The sequence below is a fragment of the Chlorocebus sabaeus genome, chromosome 6 (assembly GCF_047675955.1).
Source record: "Chlorocebus sabaeus isolate Y175 chromosome 6, mChlSab1.0.hap1, whole genome shotgun sequence".
Taxonomy (NCBI): domain Eukaryota; kingdom Metazoa; phylum Chordata; class Mammalia; order Primates; family Cercopithecidae; genus Chlorocebus; species Chlorocebus sabaeus.
The window spans coordinates 15,816,721-15,829,721 of record NC_132909.1 but is presented as its reverse complement, the minus strand read 5'-3'; the positions used below and the strand labels follow the sequence as shown (position 1 = coordinate 15,829,721).

Genomic DNA, 13,001 nt, shown 5'->3' with positions numbered 1-13,001 from the left:
TATGGACCTTATAATTAGCTCACTGATCCATTTTTAGATAATTGTTTGATATGGTTGGAAGTTTAGTTGTCTGAGTTTATTGTTTTGCATGTGGTTATCTAGTTGTTTCTGCACCGTTATTTGAGAGGATGATTGTTCCTCCATTAAATTATCTTGACACCCTTATGCAAGAGCAATGAACTATAATGGTGAGGATTCATTTCTGGACTCTCAATTCTATCCCTTTGATCCCTAGTTGTATTTTTATGCCAGAAGCTTCTGTTTTTAATAGTTGTAATGTCTTGTGAGTTTTCAAATAAGAAAGTTCAAGTTCTGCAATTTTTTTGGCAAAATTATTCTGGCTCTTTCAAGGGTACTTTTCTGAAAAGCAAAGAGGCCAATATTTTGCAATTGGAAAGCTTTTTCTGTCTATTTTGGAGGGGAATTTTGCAGTCTAGGGATATTTTCAGGAACTTTATCACAAGTAGGTAAATTATCACCACTTCCTTTGCTGAGGGTACTGGGTTAAAATGTGTGTTGCCTCCCGTTGAGGAATTGAGAGACCCTGATAGCACGTGCCCATGTGGTGAGGGACAGTGAGCTCTTTAATGAGGGGCACAGAAGACATTGCTTTGAGACACAATGTTGTCAGGGGAGCTGTGTGCATCTCTGCTTCTTTATTTTTTGTACAGGTTGCATCTCTGCTGGACACACTAGATATTGAAATCTTTGTTCATTCTCTTGGTTCTGGGTTGGCTGACATGTCAGTTGGAGCTGGAGGACATGCCTGGAAGGGGAGTGACCCCCATGGGAAAGAGCAGGACTCAGCAGAGTGAAAGCAGCTGGGACCCAGAAAAGCCATGGAGGTCTGACTCTTAAAAGCCAAAGACCAGCAAGTGGGTGTCCTCAGGGGCAAATGGACTACACTGGTACCCATGGCAGTGGATTGGAAAAAGGTAAGAGGCTTTGGATATTCCATTTTCTTTCTCAACTATTCAGCAGGAGATTTGGGCCCTGGGCTGGTACTGTCCTGCATCAGGGGCAGGATAAACAGGAATGGCTGCATATCAGGCCTAAGTCCATGTCATCCTCTCAGGCATTGCCACTGAAGATGGAGAATTTTGTTCGGAGGCCCAGCCTGGGCACATGGGAGGAACCACCTTATTAAAATTGATTTAAGAAAACAGTATACATGCTTTATTCTTCTAGAATAATTAGTAATGTCTTGTTTTACAATGTATCTCTTACAGGAATGGTGAGAATCATCTACATAATGTATGTTTTAGGTTGTCCTTTCTATAATTGCAGCTTTCATATGTTCTGATAGAAACCATTTCCTTTGGGAACACACAAGCAGTATCTCTGTGTTGATTTCTACTGGGAAATCTTTATGCAGGGTGGAGAGAGTCACATTTCCTAATGAGAGATGGAAAGCATCTGACTACCAGATAAAGTGTCCAAACACTGCTGGTAATGATCATGGTGCTGCAGGTAGAGGTCAGTTTAAGGAGGTTTCAGGGAAAGCAATTTTGAAAGTGCAGCACACCAACATGGCACAAGTATACATATGTAACAAACCTGCACGTTATGCACATGTACCCTAGAACTCAAAGTATAATAATAATAAAAAAAATATTAAAAAAAAAAGAAAGTCTTTTTTTTTCTTCTTCTTTTTTTTTTTTTTTTTACAAAATCAATGGTAGAAGCCACCAGCTGGACCTACCACCTGTTGGAATGGATGAGGGACAGAAATGGAGCTCAGTAAATTGAGAATGAAATTCAGGAGTGGGGAAGAGGTTTGAGACGTCGATGGGTGTGAGAGGTGAATGGGTGAATGGTGAGAAAGTTCAAAACATCTCCTTTCTCCATAAAAAGAGAGCATTTAGGTCCCTAAGCCAGACAGTGTCCAGGCCAAGGGGAGCAGGATGTTATCAGCTCTCCTGGGCAAAAGTGAGACTCCAGAGTGTCTAATTACTTGGTCCAGTTTGGGATTTATTCCTATTTTAAAAATGATCCAACAGTATACAATTTGGAAAATTTACAAAAATCCCTATGCTACCATTCTTAGGTAGGCAAGATGGCCCTAAGATGCTGAGAGAATCAGAATGGAGTTTGGGTTTATGTTGTGTATTTTTTTCTCCTAATATCTACAAAATTCCCTACATCTCACTTTTTAATGTAACCTAGTGAGTGTCATTCCCTTTCGTAGTTCCAGACCTTTCTGATTCACGGTTACAGACCCTTGGAAAACCCATACCCTTTCTGCTGTGAGGTACAGGCAGCCATGTGGCATCACCTCTAAACATGCCTTCTGGGATATCAAATTTCTGAATAAGTGAAAGTCATTTCAGTAGACATTGAAGACCTCCATTTTACCCCTCTCACACTTGTAATTATTCTACCAAGAGGTGATGAATTTTAGTGGTGATTTGCTTTTATAGATTAGTGTAGATTAACGCTTCTGCCAGGGGCAATTTTTTCATTGGGAAAAGCATTTGGCAAAGTCTGGAGACATTGCTGGTTGACAGAGCTCGGGGGGGAAAGTCCTGCTGGCCTTGAATGGGTAGAGTCCCCAGAGAGTGCTGAACATTCTGGAGCTCACAGAGCCCCACCAGCATGACCACTACAGAGTTCAATGCTGAGGAGGAGTGGAGAGCCCTGATGTGCCTCCCCTAACTTCCCTGGAGCTTTTTTACCTTCTCCTTCCATCAGTCTCTACCACTTTCTTACCTCAGCTTGCTCTTTGAACTTTAATGCCCTCCACTTGAACTTTCCCTTAGTTTAAGACCTGCTGTAATCTCTGGACTTCCTTGTCCCCTTTCTGATCCTTATCAGGATGTCCTCTAGAGGACCCCCTCACCTTTCCTGGAGTTTCCCAGGATTCAGATGCCCCTCCTCTGTGTGGGCACCAAGGGTATGGCGGTGTACTTGTGTCCCTAAAGGTGCTGTCATTCAGGACCTTTGTGTGAGAGCAACTGTGGTGATACTACCCTCCCCTACTTTTCTTGGAACATAAAAATTTGTGGAAACCTTGTAGAGTAAAATTTCTTAATGCTTGTCAAAATTTAATATATATATAATTTTGCCTCTCAAACTGTACTGGGAAAAACTTATCACAGTCCCAGTCATAAAAAATGACACCTAATCTGGGTTATTCACTGTATTATTTGTTTAACAGCAAATTATTGGGAACAACCTAGACTTTCACCAGCACAATGCTAATTCAACAGATTACCTTATATCTACACAATAGAATATGATGCAGCTGCATAAAAAGTAAAGACTCTTTCAGCTATTCCTATGGAAACAGCTCCATGTTCTATTTTAATTATAGCATGTAAACATCACAGAATAAGATGCAGTTTTTGTACTAGGTCTGACCTTACAACACTATTTTTAATGTGTGTGTGTTTTTTTTAATTTAAACAGAGAGGGTCTCACTCTCATAGGCAGGCTGAAGTGCAGTGGCAAGATCACAATTGACTGCAGCCTCAAACTTCTGAGCTCAAAAGATCCTCCTGTCTCAGCCTCCTGATTAGCTGGAATCACAGGCACGTGTCACCATGCCTAGCCAATTTTTTGTGTTTGTTGCTGTAGAGATGGGGTTTCACCCAGGCTCCTGAAACCCCAGGCTAGTCTCAAACTTCTGGGCTCAAGTTATCAGCCCACTTTCACTCCCAAAATGTTGGAATTACAAGTGTCACCACACCTGATTCTGCCTTTTTTTTTTTTTTAATTGGACTACAGTCTACTCACTCATCTCTTTCCCCATCGGGTAATTTCTATTTTTCCTCTATTTCTCTACCATATGTCCATGCCAAAGCCAGATGTATTTGCTTTTGTTTAACATTAGATTTTTTTTTTTTTTAAAGAGAAACCTTAGGAATGGTCTCATAGCTGATTTTCAGGATTCTAATCTTCACTGTCTAAGCCATAGGTTTTCAACTCCGGATACTGATTAGAGTCACTTGTAGAGCATTTAAAACCTACCAATGCCTGTACCATCCTTCAAGCATATCTGATTTGTCTGATGTGTGGTGTAGCCCAGGGATTGGTTGCTTAAAAATGCTTTCAAGGAAAAGGGTCATTTTGCAGTGGAGGAACTTTAACCCAGTGATCAAAGTTAACATCCCCAGTAATAAGAGATAACGACACCTTAGGGCATTCTAATATAATTGATGGAGAAGGTGCAGAATCATCCCTGTCATATTCTTGTACAAAGTGTATAACCTGAGTTTAATCATGAGAAAATATTAGAAAAGTCCAAACTGAGGGTCATGCTACAAAATAATTAACCAATACGCTTCAAAAATGTGAAGCTCTTAAAGGTAAATCCTAACTTTCCCAGATTAAAGGAGACTGAGAGAACAGTACAATGAAGAGCAATATGTGATACTAGATTGGATCCTGGTCCAGAAAAAGGACATTCGTCAGAAGATAGAGGGGATTTGGATAAGGTCTGTACAGGCATTCATTTTACAGTGTTAATAAACATTTATTGATTTTGATTGGTGCATATCTACAATGTTAATATTTAGGGAAGTTGAATGAAAAGCACGTGAGGACTTTGCCTATCTTTGGAACATTTTAGAAAGTCTGAAATCATTTCAAAATTAAACATGAGAAGAAAAGAAAAGAAATATAGATCTTTTAGATATTTCGATTAAGTTGCCAAAGTTGAAGATCATTTCCCAACTTATCTTGCCTAATACTGGTCAGAGTAATCTTCCTGGAAATGCTGTTTGTCATGTTTGTGACCTTCTCAAAGCTTTCCAGTGACTTCTCTTATCTGTAGGATGAAGTTCCCATTACGTAGGCTGCCATGCAGTGTCCTCATAACATGGCCCCAATCTCCCTTTTTTTTTTTTATCTGTGTTGAAAGACCTGACCAACATTTTACTTTCTTATGGCCAAACTTATTCTAGTTCTTTCTTGCTTGTATAATGCCCTTCCCTGTCTTCTCAACAGTGGGACATCAGTCAAGGCGGTGGGAAATATTTTAGAAGAAAAACTGTAAAGATAGTTATAGGAAATAGTCACAAACCTTCTTGGAAGTCTGGGGGTTTGCATAGCTTCAGTAAAAGGTTTGGCTGAAGGCAGCTGAATTATCTTAAAAGCTTAGGGCTTGGGTACATAGGAATGTAGAGGAGTTTATCTAAATAGTTTGTTTACTCAGGCTGTCCTAAAACCAACATTTAATCTTAGGCTGGGGGAACTACTCTTGGGGAGGTCGGCAGTGTCAATTACCTTGTAGTGGTGATTACTCAAGACCTTTGTCATTTAATCTGTACTAAATAAATGTGCACTTCGCTGGCTGATCAGGGCCAAAGCTGTTAACTCTTTACCAGACCCCTCTTGGTATTGGTGAGTGACTTGGCCACCTAGCCTGCTCTTTCACTGGATATTTGTGTCTGAGTGTATTTGTTCATCCATTGCTGGGTCAGGGTCTGCCGGTTGGACCCAGACAGTTGGTGCCCGGTGTGAGGACCTTGCATGTGGGTTCCCAGGTCTGAGATAGGGCTGCAAATAATTGCGACAGAACCCTCGAAAATGAAGGTGAAGACTGTGCGGTTGGTAAGCCAAGACTGTGTGGGGCATACAAAAAGCAGCACAGACAAAAAGTGACGCCTATGCAAGCACAGTGCGACCACTTCCCAGGACCTGTTTCACTGCCCTCCAGCTCCATGGGCGGCCCACGGTAAAATTTCATGTGTTCCTTGTATATAAGAAACATCTCAAATTATAATTCTCTGATAAAATTTAAGCTAAATTTAAATTATAATTACGGCCACTGCTTTTCCTCTGCTACCCCTGATGTGGCTCTCTCAAAATTTTAATTGGGTAGAACAGGGAACTCTGAAGGGAGAGAAATTACAAAGAGCCCATGAATTAGTTGAGGAACAATTAAAAGCCGGCCATACAGAACCATCTAACAGTCCTTGGAATTCACCCATTTCCTCATTCCCAAAAGTCTGGCATATGGAAACTTTTGCATGACTTATGTGCCATTAATGCTAATCTACAGCCTATGGGACCCCTTCCCACATGGCAATTGGTCAAGACTGGCCTATAATTGTGATTGACTTAAAAGATTGTTTTTATACTCTTCCTCTTGCAGAACAGAAGAGAGAAAAATTTGCATTTACATTACCAGCTATTAATAATGAAAGGCCAGCTTGCCGATTTTATCGGAAAGTGCTACCTCAGGGATTGCTGAATAGTCCTACCATGTATCAGTAACATGTAGATCAGCCTTGCTCCCCAGTGGAAAAGAATTTTGTAATAGCAAGATTATTCATTGTATGGATGATATATTACTGGCAGCCCCAAGAGAGCCAGCACGTTTAAGTTTATATGCCTGTGTCATAAAGAATACACAGTTGGCCGGATGCTGTGGCTCACGCCTGTAATCCCAGCACTTTGGGAGGCCGAGGCGGGTGGATCGCGAGGTCAGGAGATCGAGACCATCCTAGCTAACACGGTGAAACCCCGACTCTACTAAAAATACAAAAAATTAACCGGGCATGGTGGCGTGCGCCTGTAGTCCCAGTTACTCGAGAGGCTGAGGCAGGAGAATGGTGTGAACCCAAGGGGCAGAGGTTGCAGTGAGCTGAGACCGTGCCACTGCACTCCAGCCTAGGTGATAGAGTGAGACTCTGTCTTCAACAACAACAAAAAAACATCTGAAAGTGTTACAGTAGGTAGCTGGTCAGACATGAGCAGGGCAGGAGAGATCCTTCCACCACCCCCATATTAGAAACAGCAAGTGATCATCACCAGGTGATGGTCAGGTCAGTTGTTTGTTAACTGTATCCATAAACTAATAATTGGCTGCAGATAGTGCCAGGGAGATACAGTCTCACAATAGATAGAAAAGAGCGGAAACAGGTGATCAGTAGCTTCCCGATAAGTTCTCAGAAGTTGAGCCAGTGGGCTCAAACAAATGCACTAAGAGGCAACATAATAGAGTTTTCCGGTATGTGACCTTCAGGGCCTTTTTTTTCTTTTCTTTTCTTTTTCTTTTTAAATTTTAGAATTTTTTAGGAACCCTGTTTTTAAATTTTTTGTCATTTTATTTTATTTTTAAATCTCTTTTTCCATAGGTTTTTGGGGATTTGGTATTTAATTACATAAGTTCTCTAGTGGTGATTTGTGAGATTTTGGTGCACCCATCACCAGAGCAGTAGACATTCAAATCAATTTGTAGGCTTTTGTCGTTCACCCGCTTCCCACCCTTTTCCATAAGTCTATTGTACCATTCTTATGCCTGTGCATCCTCATAGCTTAGCACCCACTTACGAGTGAGAACGTACAGTGTTTGGTTTTCCATTCCTGAGTTACTTCACTTAGAATAAGAGTCTCCAGTTTCTTCCAGGTTTCTGGGAATGCCATTAATTCATTCCTTTTATGGCTGAGTAGTATTCAATCATGTATATATGACAATTTCTTTACCCACTCATTTATAGTTTACGTTCCCACCAGCAGTGTAGACGTGTTCCCTTTTCACCGCTTCCACATCAACATCTATTACTTTTATTTATTTATTTTTTGAGATGGATGGATTCTTGCTCTTTCACCCAGATTGGAGTGCAGTGGCATGGCCTTGTCTCACTGTAACCTCTGCCTCCCAGGTTCAAGCCATTCTTCTGCCTCAGCCTCTGGAGTAGTTGGGATTACAGGCATGTGCCACCTCAACCGGGGACTTTTCTTGTATTTTTAGTAGAGACAGGGTTTCACCATGCCATGCACACTGGGGTCAAACCCCTGACCTTAAGTGATCTGCCCATCTTGTACTCCCATAGTGTTGGTATTACAGGTGTCAGCCACTGTGCCTGCCCAACAACTGTTATTTTTTCTTTTTTTGACTATGAACATTCTTGCAGGAGTAAGGTGGTATTACATTGTGGTTTTCATTTGCATTTCCCTGATCATTAGTGATATTGAGAATTTTTTCATATGTTTGTTAACCATTTGTGTATCTTCTTTTGAGAATTCTTTATTCACGTACTTAGCCCACTTTTTCATGGGATTGTTTGTTTACTAATATGTTTGAGTTTCTTGTAGATTCTGGATACTGGTTATCTTTCAGATGTATAGATTGTGAAGATTTTCTTTCACTCTGTGGGTTATATGTTTAGTCTACTGACTGTTGCTTTGCTGTGCAGAAGCTCTTTAGTTTAATTCTCACCTATTTATTTTTGCTTTTATTGCATTTGCTTTTGGGTTCTTGGTCATTAACTTTTCGCCTAAGCCAATGTCCAGAAGGATTTTTCCAATGTCATCTTCTAGAATTTTTATAGTTTCAGGTCTTAGTTTTTAAGTCATTGATTCATTTTGAATTGATTTTTGTATAAGGTGAGAGATGGGGATCCAGTTTTATTCTCCTACTTTGGCTTGCCAATTATTTCAGCACCATTTGTTGAATAAGGGGTCCTTTACCTATTTTATGTTTTGGTTTTCTTTGTCAACGGTAAATTGGCTGTAAGTATTTAGGTTTATTTCTGGGATTGGTATTCTGTTCCATTGGTCTATGCGCCTATTTTTATACCAGCACGAAGCTGTTTTGGTGACTTTGGACTTAGAGTATTGTTTGAAGTCAGGTGATGTGACACCACCAGATTTGTTCTTTTTGCTTAGTCTCGCTTTGGGTATGTTGGCTCTTGTTTGGTTCCATATGAATTTTAGAATTGTTTTTTCTAGTTCTGTGAAAAATTATGGTGGCATTTTAATGGGAATTGCATTGAATTTGTAGATTGCTTCTGTCAGTGTGGTCATTTTCACAGTAACGATTCTGTTCATCCATGAGGATGGGGTCCATTTTCCTTTTTTGCATCATCTATGATTTCTTTCAACAGTGTTTTGTAGTTTTTCTTGAGGTCTTTCACCGCCCTGTTAGATATATTCTTAGTTATTATTTCTTTATAACTACTATCCTAAAAGGGGTTCAGTTCTTGATTTGATTCTCTGCTTGGTCACTGTTGGTGTGTAGCAGAGCTACTGATTTGTGCACATTAATTTTGTATACTGAAACTTTGCTGAATTCAGTTATCAGTTTTAGCAGCTTTCTGGAGGAGTCTTTAGGGTCTTCTAGGTATACAATTATATCATCAGGAAACAGAATCAGTTTTACTTCCTCTTTATCAATTTGGATGCCCTTTATTGTCTCCCTTGTTTGATTGATTTGGTTAGGACTTTCAGTACGCTGTTGAATAAAAGTGGTGAGAGCGAGCGGCCATCCTTGTGTTGTTCCCCTGCTGAGAGTGAATGCTTTCAACTTTTTCTCATTCAGTATTATGTTGGCTGTGGGTTTGTGTGCCAATTTTGCTGAGCGTTTTAATCATAAAACGATGCTGGATGTTGTCAAGTACCTTTTCAGTGTCTATTGAGAGGATCATGTGATTTATAAATTCTGTTTATGTGCTGTACCACATTTATGGACGTGTATATAGAACCATTCCTGCATCCCTATTATGAAACCTATTTGATCATGGTGGATTATGTTTTTGATTTGCTGTTGGATTCAGTTAGCTACTATTTTGTTAAGAATTTCTGCATCTGTGTGCATCAGGGATACTGGTCTGTAGTTTTCTTTGTTATGTTTTTTTCTGGTTTTGATATTAGGGTGATACTGGCTTCATAGAGTGATTTAGGAAGAATTCCATCTTTTTCTAGCATGTGGAATAGTGTCAAATGAATTGGTAACAACTCTTCTTTGAATATCTAGTAGAATTCAGCTGTGAAACAGTCTGGTCCTGAAATTTGTTTTGTTGTTAATTTTTAAATTATCTTTTCAATCTTGCTGCTTTTTTTTGGTCTGTTCAGGGTTTCGAATTCTTTCTGATTTAATCTAGGAGGGTTTTATATTTCCAGGAATTTATTCATCCCCTCTAGGTTTTCTAGTTTATGCACATAAATGTGTTCATATTACCTTTGAATGATCTTTTGTGTTTCTGTGGCATTGGTGGTAATAGCTCCCACTTCATTTCTAAATGAGCTTATTTGGCTCTTCTCTCTTCTTTTCTTGGTTAATCTTGCCAACGGTCTATCAACTTTATTTATTTTTCCAAAAAGCCAGCTTTACATTTTATTTATAGTTTGTATTATTTTGTTTCAACTTCATTTAGTTCTGCTCTGATCTTGGTAATTTTCTTTCTTCTGCTGCGTTTGGCTTTAGTGTGTTCTTGTTTCTTGAATTTCTAGAAATGTAACCTTAGATTATCTATTTGGGCTCTTTCAGTCTTTTTGATGTAGGTATTTAAAGCTATGAACTTTTAGCACACTCTGCAGAATTCCAGATGTTTTGATAGAATGCATCACTATTGTTCAGTTTAAAGAATTTTCAAATTTCCATATTGGTTTCGTATTTGGCCCAATGATCATTCAGGATCAAGTTATTTAATATGCATGTGTTTGCATAGTTTTGAAGGTTTCTTTTGGAGTTGATTTCCAGTTTAATTCTACTGTTGTCTGAGAGAGTACTTCATAAAATTTCAGTTTTCTTAAATTTATTGAGACTTGTTTTGTGGACTATCATATGGCCTATCTTGAAGAAAGTTCCATGTGCTGATGAATAGAATGTATATTCTGGGGTGTTGGGTAGAATATTCTGTAAATATTTCTTAAGTCTCTTTGCTCTAGGGCATAGTTTAAATCCACTGTTTCTTTCTTGACTTTCTGTCTTGATGACCTGTCTAGTGCTGTCAGTGGAGTACTGAAGTGCCTCGCTATTACTGTGTTACTGTCTATCTCATTTCTTAGGTCTAGTAGTAATAGTTAAATAAATTTGGGGATTCCAGTGTTAGGTGTATATATATTTAGGATAGTGATATTTTCCTGTGGGAAAAGTCCGGTTATTATTATATAATGTCCCTCTTTGTCTTTCTTAGCTGCTGTTGCTTTAAAGTTAGTTTTTCCTGATATAGGAATAGTTACTCCTGCTCATGTTTGTCACATTTCCATGGAGTATCTTCTTCTATCCTTTTACCTTAAGTTTATATGACCCTTTATGGTTAGGGGAATCTCTTGAGGGCAGCAGACACTTGCTTGGTGAATTATTATCAATTCTGAAATTCCATATCTTTTATGTGGAGCATTTAGACCACTTACATTCAATGTTAGTATTGAGATGTGAGGCACTGTTCCATTCATCCTGCTATTTGTTGCCTGGATACTTTGGTTTTATTCATTTATTTATTGTATTTTTGATTTATAGGTTCTGTGAGATTCGTGCTTATAGAGGTTCTGGGTTGATGTGTTTCCAGGATTTGTTTCAAGATTTGGAGCTCCTTTGAGCAGTTATTGTAGTTCTGGCTTGGTAGTGGCAAATTGTCTCAGCATTTGTTTGTCTGAAAAGGTCTGTTATCTTTCCGTTATTTATGAACTTTAGTTTTGTTGGATATAAAATTCATGGCTGATAATTTTTTCAAGGAGGCTGCAGATAGGTATGCATGCTCATTTGAGGTGTTCTTCTGTTATTGAAGATTAGTAATATCACATGTGTTGAAAAGCGTATGGGATTATTCACTTAATTGATGAGTACTCATTTATTTTTACATCAATTTGATAACATGTACAAACAATATATAAACATAGGTAGAGACATATACATATATGTGATACCAAATAGAACATACGCATGCACACATAAAGATAGAGGGAGATAGAAATACTTTAGATTTTTTATTTTAAAACTTTATGCATGGAACCCATAAAACTCACTTTAAAAAAAAACTGTTGGATTTGAATTGTGCTTTTGTAAATAGAAAAAGTTACAATTTATCCGAGGAAGCCCTTACTGAGTTTTAGAGAAAGTAGGTAGTAAATTTACAACTCAAAGCAGAGAGAGAAAGAGAGAGAAGGAATTTGGGTGTGTTCAAGGGGATTAAAAATAGATGCCAAGGTAACACAAAAATGATAGAAATTTATAAGAGGATTTTATTAGGAGACCAATTTTATTTACATACATAGCTTTTATTTTGGTCTCTGTTTTCCATCTGTACTCCAGGAAACACACTACACAGGCTCCCTTCTCAAGTGCTGGTGGGCCACTGCACATGCAGACAACCCGCTTTAAGGGAAGAATCAGGGGAGAAGAGATGCAGACCTCAGAATTATTCCATCATACAAAAACCTAAGTCAAATGTCAAACCACACACCTGAAATCTCATCACCTGTTTGGCCGTGTTTTCAGTGTACTTTACTTTCTTTAATTTCTGCTCTAAAGCTTTTAAATAAACTTTCACTCTTGCTGTAAAGCTTGCCTCAGTCTCTTCTTCTGCCTTATGACCGTTAGTTGAATCCTTTGTTTTGAGGAAACAAGAATTGAGGCTGCTGCAGACTTGTAGAGGTTTGCTGCCATTAATATACTTTAGTGCTATTCTACATGATAGAATATGTGTATATTCTTATATTTATACATATATATATGCACAACATATATGTATTCATAGAGGCTTTGAATCTACACTCTTGCTGCACTTTTTGTAAACAATCCAGGTATGAGAATAAAACTTATTTTTGAAATAAGTTTGTCCCATATGATTTCCATTTCATAAAAAATGGGAAACAGGAGGGGGAAAATTGTTTTGCAGAAGAAAACAAGAGAACAACAGTTATTAAATTTTAGATGTGTTCATTTTTCTTTTAAATTTTGTTATTTACCTATAATTTGGACCGAATCCCAAATTTTTTCCTGGGTACAAGTTTCAAAACAAATCGTTTCAGAATTTTCTTCCATTTCTCTTCCATTTTGGTATATTGTAAAATAAAACTGTGCTTTTAAAATTTTTATCATTTTTAAAAATTACGCTTTTAAGTTCTGGGATACATGTGCAGAACCTGCAGGTTTGTTACATAGGTATACACATGCCATGGTGTTTTGCTGCACCCACTAACCCATCAGCTACATTAGGTATTTCTCCTAATGCTATCCTTTATCTAGCCCCCACCCCCTAACAGGCCCCAGTGTATGATGTTCCCCTCCCTCTGTCCATGTGTTCTCATTGTTCAACTCCCACTTATGA

The 13,001-nt window shown here is 38.5% G+C and overlaps 1 long non-coding RNA gene across 1 annotated transcript in view; it reads left to right on the top strand.

The window, feature by feature from the left end:
- Positions 1 to 561: 561 nt before the first annotated feature.
- The window catches only part of LOC140711843 (uncharacterized), a 480,768-nt gene continuing 468,328 nt past the window's right edge, over positions 562 to 13,001 (top strand). The window contains exon 1 of the long non-coding RNA XR_012093152.1: positions 562 to 935. This is a non-coding gene — a long non-coding RNA (uncharacterized lncRNA). The remainder of the gene's footprint in view (positions 936 to 13,001) is intronic.